Genomic DNA, 7902 nt, shown 5'->3' on the forward strand with positions numbered 1-7902 from the left:
CAAACTCCATCACACCCTTGAAGTGGTGCGCGAAGACTGTGTACACCTCGGTTTTCTTCGTTTGCCGAACAACCACTGACAAAATTCGTTGCCAGTGTCTTCTAACTTGAATACTTTTTTGTTCTCTTTGGTTTGTTGCACAGTGTTTCAAGGAGCAACGAGTAACAATTTGGAACACGCTTTCTGAGCAACGCAGTAATTTAGGATGTGCATTCCTCTCTCTTGCGTGCATACAAAGTCAAACTCAAATAGTACAAACTTCGAAGCGCCTTTCTTTTTGGCACAGCTTTTTCTATTTTCTTTGTGATTTTCGTTTTCTTTTCCTTCCTGTGCTGTATATGAGGCTGGTCCGTTTTATCGCTCACAACTTCAACATCATCGACCTCATCTATGTAAGCTCGGTTTTCTCCCCACCCCAAATACATCCTCGACGGACTGGATATTAGGAAACTTCTGTGTAGTATCAATGGGCTGCATATAATACATATGTCCTGGACATACAAACTTTTTATAAACCATACACAAAATCTACCCACACTCGTGAACCGTTTTGTATTTCCTCAGCAAACTGATATTACGTAATAATTCTGTTACAAAGTGGACATTCGTAATATTTCCAACAGACTCTCGTTTCTTCGCAGGTGCGAAACAATGATCATTCTCTAAATTTCAGCTGGTCCTATCGCAATGTTGCGTCTTGCGATGGTGCGGAACGGTGTTTACCGAGGCAAAAGTTGCAGACATTCTCACATTTGTGCTCAAACTTTACATCGTACCCCTTCAGACACTAATGCTCACAGATCTTCTATAAAATGCGCTGAGGGAGGTATCCAAGTCGAATTGTTTGTTATACCAATAAAGATTCATTTGGCATGATTCCTGTCTACAACTCCAACATCATCGACCTCATCTGTGTAATAACTATGTGCCGATTTCTCACCACCCAAACTCCTCGGACTTGATTATGTGCTTCTGTGTAGTATCAACGGGTTGCATGTAACACATATTATGCCCCGGATATACAAAATTTTTACAAACCATACACAAAATCTGCCCACACTCGTGAACCGTTTTGTATTTCCTCAGCAAACTGATATTACGTAATAATTCCGTTACAAAGTGGACATTCGTAATATTTCCAACAGACTCTCGTTTCTTCGCAGGTGCGAAAACAATGATCATTCTCTAAATTTCAGCTGCTCCTATCGCAATATCGCAATGTTGCGTCTTGCGATGGTGCGGAACGGTGTTTACCAAGGCAAAAGTTGCAGACATTCTCGCATTTGTGTTAAAACTTTACATCGTACCCCTTCAGACACTAATTCTCACAGATCTGCTATAAAATGCGCAATAAAGATTCATTTGGCACGATCTCGGTCTACAACGCCAACATCATTGACCTCATCTGTGTAATAACTATGTGCGGTTTTCTCCCCACCTAAACTCCTAGGACTTGACATTATCTTACTTACGTGTATTGTCAATGGGCTGCATTTATAACACCTATGCTTCGGATATATTACAAACTTTACACAAAATCTGCCCATTTTCGTGAATCGTATTCGTCCTCAGCAATTGCGTCATTCTGTTACAAAGCGGACATTTTTGTAATATTTCCAACAGACGCGTTTCTTTGTTGGTGCGAAAACAATGATCGTTCATGAAATTTTAACTGCTCGTAGCCCAGTGTCGCTATGTTGCGTCTTGCGATGGTGCGGAACGGTGTTTACCGTGGCAAAGGTTGCAAGCATTCTCACATTTGTGCTCAAACTTTATACATCCTACTCATCAGGCACTTCTCACAGACCGGCGATAAAATACACTGAGGAACGTTACCAAGTCGAAGTGTTTGTTATGCTAATAAAAGTATACCGGATATGACATGCTCTCGATCTTCAGGAATTGAACACCCTATTGCGTTCCAAAGTTTCTTATGAAATGACAATTTCTCGGTAGTTCCGCGTTTTTGGAGTATTATCATAAAACTGGATCTCTTCTGGACTGCATTTCCCATGTGGGACATTCACTTCACTTTTCAAATCTGTCGTGTAGTACATTTTGTTCATAACTTTCCCTTTTGGACTACCAGTCTGGGTCTTTTTTTTATCATCTTAATGCAAACGATTCCCTTCACTATCGCTCTCGCGCAACACATCTCATCCACCACCCGATATTTGATTTGGATGATGCTACATATTTTCAGCAGGTTTTTCGTGGAGGTTTAGAACCCTTTGATTTTATTCTTCCCCTCAGGCAGGGCAAAACGCGTGACATTAAACGTCCAAATTTCATCGAGCGACAATTCCTTGTGTGATTAGAGCATTGTCTGCAATTTGATGCTGAATGAATCGAGCTTCAACTGGTCCTTCAAAACGTAAGGCATGCTGATCGGCTTCTCCAGTTTAGAAGTATTAAAGAAAACTGTTACGATTTTTTTGTCCCGAGCACCCTCAAACACGTCATCTATTGTTGAACCCAATCACAAGAGGCAGCATGCCAATCATGGGTCTCTTTCTCTAGACCAGATTAAAAAACAAACAAACAAACAAACAAACAAAACACATGATGTATCAGTCATGGCGACATTATGTTTGCTACAATGTCTTTGACTGATCTTACCCAATTTTCTTACATTGTACATTAACGGTTGACTTTGTAGTTGAAGGAGAGTGTGTTCCTCTGCTTGCCGCTTCCTATCTGCGGTGGATGACGTACTCCCTCTCTCTCTCTCTCTCTGGATGTTTGAGGCCCCTCAGCTCTACGTGTCGTTGCTGCTGGCACTGTCGTTGGATGTTCCTCCTCGCTTGGATGAGTTGAACCGGCACCCATTGATCACGCTCCTGCGATATGAGTCGTACACGGACCAGTTTGGGGACTCTTCCTCCAGCTGTGGTCATCTATGAAATGAAATATATCGAAGAGCGTATTAGCATCAACGCTAAGAAATACTTATAAAGAGAAAAGTCGCATCTAGCATACACACCATTTGCGTATTGCAACCTTGTACTCTCGCTGTGAACCTCTTTAACGTATAGTCCTACATGCGAAATCACTTTCAACGGCATATGTACCAGATACAAATTGAAACAAACGACAGAACATTAAACAAAAAGAAAGAAATGATGTAACATACCTGTACTCGGGTGAATGCAGAAATTCTGCGGGAGTATCTCCTTGACATTGTCCTCGTGTAGATCAATCAGTGGAGTTCCGGTTCACATTTACATTCTGCCCATGTGTGGAACATACAGTGCAAGCGTGTTCTTGGATATATACTAGCACACTAATAAGATTGCTGATCGCATACCCGCTGTGCATTTCCATTTATCATGGCTGAAAAAATCGTGTAAGTGACCGCTGACCGCTATGCTGCATTCCCTGTCAAACAAAACTGTATCAATCAGTGGAGTTCTGGGTCCAACTCTTCGAAGAGTTCATCTCTAAGAGCCAACGCGTCATGCAGCGAGGCATTTACAATTGATGATGTGATCATGGTAACTCAGCGAATCATGGTAACTCGGCGACACCCTTTTCATGCCTTTCCATCGATGTAACATTGACGCAATGAAGAATGGAGTTCATTGATTGCTGAGAACGCCTAGAAGTTTCAGTCTGTTTGTAGCTTATTGTCAAGTGTATTACGCACTCTTCTCCACAAGTTTGTGTTGCCCACCTTACATTTTACTCACATTCACTAATCAGAACTAACCGAGATCCCAGAGGCCTGACCACTAGGTCATCTTCCTTGACCAATCACATCGTGGCATTTTGTAACGACTACAATGTTGGAGTAGACCTTTCTTCACTCCCATTGGTCAGCTCTTGGTGATACTTCCTACCAATCAGGTAACATCCTCATTTTCACACCCCTCTCCCCACTGGTCATTGGAATTGACCATAGCCCTTTGTCCCCTTCACCCACTTCTTCATTGTCTCCCTCTCTTTAACCAGTCTTCCTGCCAACCTCCCCCATCTATACACCCTGCTTTTGTGCCCCATTCATCCAGTAAACTTGGCCTCGTCCTCTTTGTACAGCATAGTTCTACCATACTCCCATTGTTTTCCCATTTCCCCCCCCCCCCCTGCATCCTCAGTCTCTACAGTTGCTTAAATCATGCGTCCCTTGGCCCTGTATACCTACATTGTATTCCCCCTGGTCTTGATTATACCTATACCTTCCTGTCTTAGACTCTTTGTTTTAAACTCTCACAAAGAACTTCTCCCACCGTGGCTACTGGAATATTGTTTCTTGGTTTCCTGTCTTGAACCGGGCTTGTTCTCCCTATACATTGTGCACAGCGAGGTAAAGTGAAACTCTGATTGCCTCACCATTCTCATGTAGGCTATCGCTGTGTGAACTTGTTCTCTCCTTTATGCCATGATCTACATAATATGTACATGATGTACACTCGCATTCTGCATACCCTTGTGTGGAATATACACCGAGAATGAGAACTTTGTGCCTGTGGATACACTCTTGATCGCTGTTTGGATACTCACCCTGTGCATTACCATTTATCGTGGCAGCTGGACACAATGTGTAAGTGACCATGGACCGTTATAGTACTCATGCAATCCTCATCCAGCAAAATTGCACTGCACAACTACAGTGCAGCAATATTCACCAACACACTACCGATGCATATATTCATAAGTTCATTTCATAAACATTCATATACGCATCCCTTCGTAAAGATGGAGGGAAGTTCGCTAATTAGGGGAGTGACGAAAGAGGATGACTAATTAATTAGTTCATCCTTAAAACACTAGACTTCCGGAAGCAACGGAAGGAGGACGTTAATTAGTTAATTAGCGCTAATTAGGAGGTGTGACCAATTAACACCTCTTTCTATGTAGACTAGCATATCTTCTACCACTAAATATATTTCTACCCATATCCCAGGCTGAAAGCATTATGGGAAGTACACATTTGGGGCCAAAAGAGCATGCTTGTGATGTCAGACATGCTAATATGTACACTTGTTTATAGAATAGTGGATCATTTTAGTTGGTGGCCTTCTTGAAATTCAAAATGGCCACCATAATAAATGTAATTGGGCCTGTATCTCATATCGTATGCATTGTGTAAGGTTCTAATTTGAGGCAAAGAACATGTGTTTGTTTTAAGACATAGTGAAACACCTTTTTTTGAAACGATGGCTCATTTTGATATTATCGATGGCGATCTTGAAATAAAAAAAAATGGAGCAAAGAGCATGTGTTTGCTGTCAGACATTGTGAAACACCTTTTTCAGAAACGATGGCTCATTTTGATATTATTGCTGGCCATCTTGAAATTCAAAATGGCCGCTATACCAAAATGTATATTTTGACCCATTTCTCATGTTGCAATACAGAAATTACACATTCCGGGCATAAACCGGGCTTATGATGTTGAACATACAGATACACTTTCCCCTCCCTGACATTGCAAATCACTTTCGCGGCTACCGTTTAACATTCAAAATGGCTGTTTTCAGCCAATATTTTTTTTTTTTTTTTTTTTACAAGCAGCTTTTAAACATTTTAGACTTTTAGAAATATCAATGTTTATGGTGGTGTGCGTGTACTTTCTTTTAAAACACACACACAAGGGCCTGTTATCTGTGATAATGGATTATTTGTATCGACCATCTCTCTTGTGTGACTGCCTCCGGGACAACTCGTACCACGGAGGAGTTTCCACTGTTCATTCAAAACAACCCTCCTTAGTTGTTATTCACAAGGTCAAATATGAAGCAAGGTGACATCTGGTTACCGTGACAAATACTTGTTTATTACGCTAACACACTGATGTTTCTAATATGAAATTTCAGTCAAATCTTCAGTTATGGACTTCCAGTTACTGAGCTTCACTTTAGATAAAGACCTTCAGTTCATATGGACCTTCATTTCATAATGGACATTCAGATAACAATCTGAAACATGATACACAAAATCAAAGTTTTAAATTTATGTTTAACACCATTTTACTTCATTTAAAATCTAATAACATAATCTGCCAATAATCTATGTCACTAACTTATAATACATATATTATCATTCACTTTACTCACAAATCATAAACCAAACTTATCCATATCTTATAATTTTCTGAATTAACTGTTATATAATCAACTAATTCCTCAACTATTGATATTCTTTATATAATTTATTAAAATCTAATCCCAATATTATCCAAAACCTAATTCACCTTTAATCTTTCATAACTTCAATCATTTAAGTTATTGTTGCATAAATCAACATTGAAATATAAATTCTCAAACTTTTCATTATGTATCACTGTCCATAGCAGAGTACACAAAATAAACTTATTCTATTAACTCAAAACTATCAACTATAACTAATTATTATCTTAACACCTCAAATATAACTTTATAAAACTCTAACATAAAACCTAACAACTATAAACACTATACACCAGCTAACAATTTGTCAACTAATGCCAAAACTAAGTCGATTACGTTAAATATGTAATCTCAAATCATTTTGAATGTGTGTCAATTTGTTTCTACTAAACATCCAAAAACATGTAACACAATAATGCATCAGTACACTGTACTTGAAATTCTTTAACAACACTTGTGAGAATATAACTCATTAACCACAACTACCTACAGCAACAGCAAAAAGGTATAATACATCCCTACCATTCCGCTATACATTCTTCTAAGGCACAAGCACATACTGCTTACAGAATGAGAGAGAAAGAGAAGAGAGGGGAGAGAGGGGAGAGGGAGGGGAGAAGAGAGAGAGAGGAGAGAAAGAGGGGAGCGAGAGACCAGTGTGCATGGGGCATCACTGGCTTCTTCTTTGTCCACTCCCATTTGTCTACAAAGATTTGTCTACAAAGATTCGGTAAATCAAATCCTGCTCTGTAAATATTCATTACAGTCTTCTCATTCACTAACATGATTACACAAATCATCACAAGCTATAAAACGTTGTGAAGAAGTTAGTTTCTTACCAAATTCGGGCCTGTTGTTTTCCCACAAAACTTGAACAAACTTGTTAGGCTGCTGCAACTTCGCAAGCTTGTCACTGGAACTGTGAATACTGTCACTAAACAGCTTGCCACGTCCACCCATAATACTGCATACATGTACAACACGCAAAGCCCTATTGCTGTACTAAGTGAATGGTGGATTCTTAATACTTTCTCTAAAACAAGGGGGTAACTGTTCAATGTTTACACTAGCCTCCTGGGGTAGGGGTCTTATCTTTCATTGAACACATGTAGTCTGCAAATTTAGACCTGTTTAACACTTACTAGTTTTCAATCCTAGACCCATTTTGTAGGACAAAATTACACCAAATTCTCACTGCACACTGCTGCAGTGACACTTGAATTTAAGATGGATTTCGACCCACATTTGGTGCTCTCTTTATCCTGCAAACTCAAGCATGCTGGAGCACTCACGTGTAAGTCAATCACTTCAGTGAGTTGCATATCTCAAGCGCGAGTGCTTCTTGTCCTGTAGGTACATTGCCATGTTGAAATGCAAAATGGCTGCCGTGGGGAACATTACTGCCGGCATTGCGCTTAGATAAAATTAGTGAATTTGAAATCATGTTATTCTGGTGTCAAAACATATGACTTTCAAATGTACCTCCTGATAACTGTGTCCAAGTGACTAAATGCCCGATTTAGACGATTTGGTTGTCGAGTTTAAATAAACAATATAAGCCAAAGACTGCTAATTTCATCACTTAGGTAATATCTTCTAAGCACATTCCCTGCATGTGTTTTCGAAGTTACAGCACTTTAAGGCTGTACACAGGGAAGCATTGGTTCTAAATTCTTCCAGAAACAATGGCTTTTGCATTTTTTTTTATTTGTTGCTAAATGCGCATGATAATGAATTCTGTGGTGTAGGAAACTCCAAGCATTCAATTGCACTG

This window comes from Diadema antillarum, unplaced genomic scaffold (genome assembly GCF_040938485.1).
Source record: "Diadema antillarum isolate AM-2024a unplaced genomic scaffold, OU_Dant_1.0 seq00000791_RagTag, whole genome shotgun sequence".
Taxonomy (NCBI): Eukaryota; Metazoa; Echinodermata; class Echinoidea; order Diadematoida; family Diadematidae; genus Diadema; species Diadema antillarum.